This window comes from Helianthus annuus, chromosome 3 (genome assembly GCF_002127325.2).
Source record: "Helianthus annuus cultivar XRQ/B chromosome 3, HanXRQr2.0-SUNRISE, whole genome shotgun sequence".
Taxonomy (NCBI): Eukaryota; Viridiplantae; Streptophyta; class Magnoliopsida; order Asterales; family Asteraceae; genus Helianthus; species Helianthus annuus.
Window position 1 is genome coordinate 102,855,267 of NC_035435.2, and position 9,543 is coordinate 102,864,809.

The 9,543-nt window shown below is 40.8% G+C and overlaps 1 non-coding gene across 1 annotated transcript; it reads right to left on the reverse strand.

The window, feature by feature from the left end:
• Positions 1 to 8,480: 8,480 nt before the first annotated feature.
• LOC118490755 lies at positions 8,481 to 8,675 on the reverse strand. Its single transcript, XR_004890004.1, has one exon. It is a non-coding gene; the product is annotated as a U2 spliceosomal RNA (small nuclear RNA).
• Between the last annotated feature and the right edge of the window lie 868 nt (positions 8,676 to 9,543).

Genomic DNA, 9,543 nt, shown 5'->3' on the forward strand with positions numbered 1-9,543 from the left:
AGGTTAGTGGTAGGATAATTATTTAAAGTGTTACCTCCCATTGGGTTCAAGTTAGGGAATCCATATTGCTGGGATTCTGGAACAACGGAGGGACCAGTGGAAGCAATGGTCTGCATTGGGATGAAGTCCCCTTGATGGACATCTAGACTTCCTGTTTGCAAACTTTTTAGGGATCCTGGCATCTGTAAGGATCCTGGTATCTGGGATGATCCTGGAACGAAGGAGGATCCTTGAACCTGGGATGATCCTGGAACAAAGGAGGATCCTTGGCCCTGGAATGATCCTGGAATAAAGTAGGATCCTTGAAACTGCTGTGCCCCCGGATAGGCTCCCGGATTCATGAAGGATCCCATGTACTGAGGATAGGATCCTATTGGCTGAAAATGTGAATCTGATGTCTGAGTCATTGCTGCCGAGTTGAGACGTGATCCTCTTGACTCCCCTGTGATTTGCACGTCCGGGATCCCTGATGGCTGGGAAGTGATCATTGGAGTATCAAAGCTCAAGGATTTGGGCATCAGTGGAGAATGATCCTCTGCCGCTTTCTTTTGTCTTTTGAGATCTCCAATTTCCCTGAGGATCCTTTCGTTAGTTTCATCTTGCCGCTGCATACGATCCTTCATCTGCAAAATCAAAGCAAATACATCACTAGTACTGGGAATAGAAGAATTCATAGCAGAAGAAGATAGAGGTTTAGAGAAAGTGGGAGTTGATCTCTTCTCAGTATTTTTCTGAGATCCTGCCGGTGGAGGAGGCAAGGTGATCTGTGATGAAGTGACCGCAGACATCGCCGTGGACGTGTTCTTCAATGATGAAGCCATGTAACTCTTTGAAATGATTTCGAACAAAAGATTTTCTTATGAATGAAGCACCAATTGCCCCACGGTGGGCGCCAAACTGTTTTGGTCAAAAATCACACAAGGATAATGCAACCAAACTTTAAGTAAACGGGGTATGATGCTTGGTTTGTAGAAAAAGTAAAGGATCACTTCAATGTGAAATATGCAAAGACACAATGATTTATACGAGGAAAAAGCCCTTGATCAATGTATGATCTCCGGCATAAAAAACCTCGGGTGATGGCAACTACCGATCACCAACTTCAATATAATAAAAATGTAGTTACAACTTCGGATAGTAATGAGCTGAGTACAAGGATCACTGAGTGTCTAGGTGTTTGAGAGTTGTGTCGTTTGTCGTGTGTGTTCTTCCGAATGAAGAAGAGTGGTACTTATACATGTGTGGGTGACCTATTTTAGGTAAAATGACTAGATATCAGCTCATTACCCCTTTAGAAATAAAGATAATCTAGCCTAAATTGCTGCCCATAGATCAAGCCATGTTTCCATATCTCGTACAACGTCTATCTCTGATTTAGCTCTTGCCATATTTGTGAAGACGCGTCCCTGGATCATGGTCTTTAGAGCATATCCTGCTAGATGTTCCTGCAAAACAATATTGTAGTGACCGTTAGTATAAGGATCACCATAACGTCCCATGATCCTGATCTTGAAGTCCGGCTGAGGATCACTGCCTGCCAAAGAAACAAGGATCACTGGTTAGGATCACGTATAAGGATCACTTATAGTAAAAATCCAGCCCTAACAGTTCCCAATTCATTGGAAGCAGAACCACTAACTTTTGTGACAGTTGGGGAATTAAGATGATAACATCAACACCAGTTCACCCACAAGCCAATGGCCAAGCAGAATCATCCAACAAGATCATCATCAACAATCTGAAGAAGAAGCTAGGATCCAAGAAGGGAAAATGGGCAGAGGAGTTACCTTATGTGCTATGGGCTGATAGGACAACTCCCAAGAATGCCACTGGTCAAACACCTTTCTCTTTAGTATTTGGGGCAGAAGCAGTGATCCCAACAGAGATGGTGATCCCAACTGCTAGAACAAGTGCTCGTGATCCTGAAGAGAATGCTACAATCCTGGCTCAGGATTTGGATACTATTGAGGAAATAAGGGATCTGGCTAGGATAAGGATGGCAAGCTACCAACAAAGAATGGCTGGTGCTTACAACAAAAATGTTAGGATAAGGAAGTTCCAAGTCGGAGATATGGTGTTGAGAAAAGCATTCCAAAACACTATCAATCCTGCTGACGGGAAATTAGCACCAAAGTGGGAAGGTCCTTACTTGATTGAAGCTGAAGCAGGAAAGGGGGCATACAGATTGCTAACCATGGAAGGAAATTTGTTACCAAGAGCCTGGAATGCTGTTCACTTAAAGAAATACTTTATGTGAACATGATCCTTCAAGTATGTGATCCTTACATTGAAGTATCCTCGAAGGATCCCGGTGATGTCAGTAACCCTTACTCTGGTAATGTCCTTATCTTAAAACTATTACATCTCCTTACTTTTTACCAAAGGATAAGGATCCTGTATCCTTCATCCTAATCTCACGAACCATTTGAGTTATGGTAGTTCAGGTATCTTCAGCATATCGTTAAAGATCTTCAAAAGCACCGCAGATCCTTGGGTTCAACCCCAGTTATCCTTGGGATTATCCCCAGTTTCCGCCAGCAGCGCACGATGATCCTGATATAGTTCACGTCTTTGGGACCAGTACCCACTTCCGGGGCTGACAACCTCATCGTACTGGCTATACCTAGGATCCTACGTATAATGGTAGACGTACCATACATCCGTTCATAAGGTTTCTAACGTTTTCACGTTAGCTAAGGTTTTGACATTTTCATGTCACTAAGTTTGGATAGTCACCAGTAAGGGCCATACTCCAGTTTACATACGATCCTTTGGGCTTGTCCCCAGTTATCCTTTGGGCTTGTCCCCAGTAATCCTTTGGGCTTGTCCCCAGTTATCCTTTGGGCTTGTCCCCAGTGATCCTTTGGGATCATCCCCGGTTATCCTTTGGGCTCGTCCCCAGTGATCCTTTGGGATCATCCCCAGTTATCCTTTGGGCATGTCCCCAGTTATTAATTTATCTTTTACATTGGCTTAGTCCCAAGTTATGTTCTGTTTTTCAGGTTAAACAAATAAGGATCCTTAATCCTTATTATCCGTTAAAATTTCACTTATGGTTATCTTGATTAAAGGTTAGGATCCTAACTTGGATCCTCATGTATGATCCTTGACTATTCTGATTATACTAAACAACCCTTACACTTTGACAACAAAACCTATGATCCTTGAAATTGATGGCTTCAAAAATTTTCAGCGTCAGGATATTTGATCTAGGATCATATCCTAAATTTATTAAACATGGTTTGCTCAACTCTTGTTACTCTAACAAATATATTTCTAAAACAACTGGAAAGTAAAGAGGATAAATAAAGGATAACAACACGAGATAAGCCAGAAAAATTAAAGTTATATTATTAACAAAAGGATCTTAAACCCTTTCAAAAAGTTGTCAAAATTGCCAACCCACATTTCTACCAGCAAAACGTGGCCCGTCCACATGGGTTGGCAAAGGGTGTCCATTGTCTATGCGGTTTTAGCAGGTGCAGGAAATTAAAGGCGGCAGGATCACAAAGGCTTCATCCCCCAAACAGAGGATCCCTCCACCATTTGCGATCCTACCTATTGTTCAAAGGATCCAGGATCCTTAACCCTAAAAACTATTGTTCAAAGTACAGACCATCATTGTTTCAAAACATCACAACCACAAACAAACTACTACCAAACTTAAAAAATTGGGCTCCGGCCTAGTCTCGAAATATCCATCATCGCCCAATCCAGCAGCTCACACCTTTGCTGCTCCATCACCACCGGCTCCACTAGCTTCTCCACCCTGATCCTTGCCAGCATCACCACCCTCCAGCATTGGGATATCCTCAGCATCATCATCATCCTCCAACTCTGCCAGCCTAGCCTTCCAGCCTTCCACGTCCCATGTGCCTCTGTCGAAGGAAGGATCCTGAGCCTCCGCAGCCATCTGCAGCTGGATCTTATACATGGTTATCGCAGCAGAGACCTTAGCATCTTGGGTGATATCACGCTTCACGTAGTCAAAGCTGATCAGTGCTTTGACAGCTTCATCCTTGGTAGCCCGGAGCTCCTTCTCAAGATCGGCTATCTTGAGATCCTTCAGCACACCCATCTGTTGAAGGTCGGCAATTTGGCGGTCTTGATCTTCAACGTGGTTAACATAAGTCTCTATTTCGGTAAATTTCTGCAAGAAAAACAAGATATGACGTCAGACACAGGTGATCCTCAAAACCGTCAGGATAACCAACAGGGGCAGTGATCCTAACCTCGTTGAAATAATCAAGAAACTGCTCGCGGATCAGGGGAAATCCTTGAAGATCCTCAGAAGCCTTTCTCTTCTTTCCCTTACCTCTAATAGGAGCTTTAGGGGCAGAAGCAGAGGGACTAGCAGCAGGGGTCTTCTTCCTTGAAGACTTGACATTGGCAAGTTCATCAATCCCGAACTTGGAGGCAGACTTGGCAGACTTAGCAGGTTTCCCAGCGCCTACACAATCAAAACAAGATAAGTTCCCTTACTAACTAAACAGTCTTACATATAACTTACTTTTTAATAAGGATACTTACTTGACATAGTGGCAGATGCGGAGGATACTTCTTGTGAATCTTGGACGGTGACTTGAAAACTCCTGATTTCAAGATCAAGCTTCTTGAAAGCTAGAACCCTCTCTCTTGCAGCAGGGGTTAACTTGAGATGAGCAATGGAGATAGGTGCACAATGCACAAAAGGCAAAGAAAACATTAGTGATCCTCATCATAAGAGACAAGTCTGATGGTGATCCTTCCAGGATCCTCTATCCTACCATGAGTGGCCCACTCCTTGGGTAGATCCTTCCCCTCAGGGATGGTATCCCTCCTAACAAAGAAGAAGCGTCGCTTCCAGTTTGTGTCATTTTTGGTAACCTTAAAAACAGGGTGATCCTCCCCGGCTTTCCGTTTCAGCAAGTATCGATAGGAACCAAACGTGGTAAGATCATAAAGCTCGGCCAGCTCTGCCATCCCCAAATCAATCCCCTCCTGCTCGATGATCCTTTCGAAGGTATACAACACCCTCCAGATCATCGGCATGGCTTGGATATAAGACATGCCGGTCAAGGAAAAGAAGGATTGGGTAAAGGCTGGAAAAGGATACGAATATCCTATGGAGAACGGAGTTACAGGAAAAGCCACCCAGGTCTCGGAAACAAAATCGCTTAAAACGGTGGAGGTGAATGACTTGAAGATAGCATCCGCCGGAAAACAATGACGGATCCTATCAACATGAGCGTCGGTGAAGCAGCATCTCTCCGTAGGAGAATCTTTAATGATCCCTTGGCTTTTTAGGGGACTGCTCTTCTTGTGATCCTTGTGAGGAGAATTTCGGAGCAACATACTTACAGCAGAATGAAAACAGAGGAGCAGAAAAACAGGGCAAGAGAAGGAAGAAAGAAAAGAAGAGAATACCTGATCGATCTACGGTAGAGATTATAAAGGGAGTATATCTTGAATTTAAATGCAAATTGATCCTTACCCTATCTCCTATTTATAATCATGATTTGCAGGGATGTCACCTCAGTGACGTAAGGATTGCAACGGCTAGTTCGAGATTAACGGCTAGTTATCCGAGTTGTTCGTTGCAGATAAGATCAAAGCAAAATATAACTTATTTATTTACAATAAACTTCTTATATTTTGGGGGCAATTGTTAGGGCTGAATTTTTATAATACATGATCCTTACATGTGATCCTAACCAGTGATCCTTATTTCTTTGGCAGATAGTGATCCTCAGCAGAGTTTCAGGATCAGGATCACGGACCATCATAGGATCCTAGTGCTAACAGTTGCTTCCATTGAATTTAATGTTGTTTTGCAGGACATCTAGCAGGATCCGCTCTTAAGCATCACAATCGAAGGACGCGTCTTTACAACTATAGCATGTGCTTAATCGAAGATGGACGTTGTGAAGGATATGGAAACTTGGCATGATTTAAGGGCGATAATTTAGGCTAGATTTGCTTTTATTTCTAAAGGAGTAATGAGCTGATTATTAGTCTTTTTACCTAAAATAGGTCACCTACACTTGTATATATAACACTCTTCCCCACTCGGAAGAACACACAACACAATTCTCACACGCTTAGACACACATTACGATAGTGATCCTTGTACTCAGCTCATTACCATCCGAAGTTGTAACCATTTTTCTTATATTGAAGTTTGGTGATCGGTAGTTGCCATCACCCGAGGTTTTTTATGCCGGAGATCATACATTGATCAAGGGCTTTTTCCTCGTATAAATCATTGTGTCTTTGCATATTTCACACTGAAGTGATCCTTTACTTTTTCTATAAACCAAGCATCATACCCCATTTACATAAAGTTTGGTTGCATTATCCTTGTGTGATTTTTGACCAAAACAGTATGCATGTATGGACTTCAAATTTGATCCAAAATAGGAATGAATAAAAGGGATGACATCCATGAACCACTTAGCATTCTCCATAATCTTTCAACACATCAAATTGAAAGGTTAGTGGGCATGGGGACCCACACAAACCGTGAATAAGCATGGGGGAAGGAGTTTTGCATATTTTTTTATAAAACTTGATTATTATACAAATCTTTATAAATTTTGATAATTTATATAAAAATTTCTATAATGTTTCAAGCTTTCATACTTTAAAGTAATGTGACACTAGATAAAACTAACCCACCAAAATTATTAGTTCGTTGATCGGGTGAAAAATTTGGTTCAGGTCCAGGTCCTGTACCCGGTTAAATACTGACACTGCGTTTTATTTATATAAATACATGACAAAAATTGTTTTTGCACAAGTTTTATCATCCAAATTATTAATCCAACTTTTTGGACTAAAAATTTTATTATTTCTGACACAATTCCGGTACCGGCTTTGCTGTCAGGCAGTTTACTGAACTAGCCGCGCAGCTTAACGCAATTGCGGATTTTGTGTCGTTTTTAATCCCCATTATATTATTTATGTCAAATAACATTTATTTTTGGGTTTTTGGACAATTACTGTTTCGTTCTGCGGAATGTTGTACACTTCCGCAGGAGTACTGTATTTTTCTGCGGACTTGGACAATTTGGTTTTTAATTAGGATTTTCTAAATAATAAGGCACATGTTATTTTTGATAGAATTCTATCGAACATTTGTGTAGACATATTTGTATGTCTTGTTTTTATCGTGTGAGACTGTACCGCAACTAGACTGTACCGCGACTAGTACTGACAAGTATCGTTTATTCGCGTTCCTAGTGTCAGTCTAGGATATTGTTTCTAATTGCAACGGATTTGTTATCATACTTAGCAACGATTTTTATAATCCCTAGACTTTTATGACTTAATTAAATAAAATCAAGTCAAACACGTGAAAATAATTAATGTAATTAGTTGCTCAGGTTGTACGGAATTACCGGAGTTTTGCCGATTGTCACATTCTCATCCTCATAATGAAAATTTCGTCCCGAAATTTTAAGTTGCATTACTCTTTGCTGGGACTTTCTTAAACAGGTGAGGGTACTTTCTTTTAATTTTGTCTTCTCGTTCCCACGTGAACTCGGGTCCGCGTTTCGAATTCCATCGGACTTTGATTAGTTTGATACGACTTCTCCTCGTTTTATGAATCTTTGAATCCAAAACCTCAACAGGTTCTTTGATGAAATGGAGTTTGTCGTCTATATGGATTTCGTCCGGGGAATAATAAGTGATTCTTCCGAAAGACACTTTTTCAGATTTGACACATGAAAAGTGTCGTGAACGCTATTAAGTGTTTCTGGCAACTTTTACTTGTAAGCGACGTTTCCAATCTTTTCCAAGATTTCGTGGTCCTATGTATCTCGGGCTAAGCGTTCCTTGCTTCCCGAATCTAGCTACGCCTTTCCATGGTGAGACTTTTAACAACACCTTGTCTCCAACCTCGAAAGACAATGGTTTGCGGCGTCTATCTGCGTAGCTTTTCTGTCTGTCTCGAGCCGCCTTAATACAGTCTCGTATTAGAAGTGCAACTGCCATGTCATCCTTTTTGGCTTCTACCTCTTCTTCACCTGGTTCTAAAGCTTGTTGTGTTCCATGAACCTTGAATACTGTCTTGATAAGGAATCACCCAGATGTTGTAATTTGTTTCGGTTAACATTGGACACTGCAAAGTTGTGGTACTCTAATCCTTAACCACAGCCGGTGGTGGTCTATCCCCGTCCGTCATCTTACCTCGTCTCTTGTAAGTTAACGGTGTAGAACCCCCTTGCTCCATTCGGTTGGAACAAATACAAACAAATTAGTCCTGAACAACCCTTCTGAACCGAACCCACTTGCTCGCAAAAAAACCCGGTCACGAATAGCTCTCGAAAACCGAATAACAATTAAAACCTTAAATTGAACCCCTCTTGTCCAACCCAAATAATAAAACCAAAATTATTGAAAAAAAAAATAAATTGACTTATTATTGTTTTCCATTTGACCGTAGCAAAAAAAAATAAATAAAAGACCCCTTTTTTTATTATCGCAATTCCAAAGAAAAAGAAAACCTCCAAGTTGACAGTAGTGCAACACCAAAGCGACGCTTAAAGACCCCAATAGCAAGCTATTGTGATGGGTCTTTCCCCATAAAAAATAAGATTAATATCGAGTGAGCCGATGGCCCACATATCAGATATTAAACTGATAAGAACAGATACTACACTTGATCTTAGCCAAAAGGCCGAGAAAGGTATGCTTAATCTCTTCTTGGGCTGCTGTTTATATACACTCTCTCTGAATCTTTGTATTCTTCACTTAAGCGATGTGGGATCCTGGGAGACATTTTTCCCATAAATTAGTACTAGCTTAATTATTGAGATTATTAAATGAATGACTCTAAAGCAACCCTCCAGATCCAAATCCTTTCAGAAGAATTCATTTTATAACATGCATATATTATCCATAAACTCAACCTGAAAATTACTGTTCTAAACTCAAAGAGCTCATGGTTGCTTACTTGCAGCACTTACAACAATACATCGGTTTTAGGAAACAGAAGAGACAATAGATAATTAAGAGAGAATATTTGGATCCATTCATATTTCAATTCTAATACTACTCAAGGTTTTCTGCGATTTATAGGCTTACAACTTAACCTGAATAATAAAGACAGCCCACTAATATAAGGAATAATTCACCCACTCCTCAGCTAGACTCACTAGTCAGAAGGAAACAACTCCTCTTCATATGTGTACCATCATGGCACGCGTCAATGGATACATTATCACGTGTGATTCTGTACACTCCTGTTACCCTAATTTGCTAAAGAGCTGATAAATTACATAAATAAATGAGTACCTTTTCAATGTATATTATAACTGTGACATGTTGACTCGTAACAAAATGTACCTGATCAAATGAATAATAATTAACAGTGGGTGAATGTGTGGCGTCGAACGCATGGCTTCTGTTGTTAGCACAATGCGAGCGTCTGAGTCATATGATGATTCAGATTTTGGGTGGGATAGACAGGACGAGAGTGAGTGAGTGTGTGGTTTGCTTGCTTGCTTGGCAGGTACCGGATAGATAGGACGGTGATGTTTGGGGATTAAAAAAGTCAAA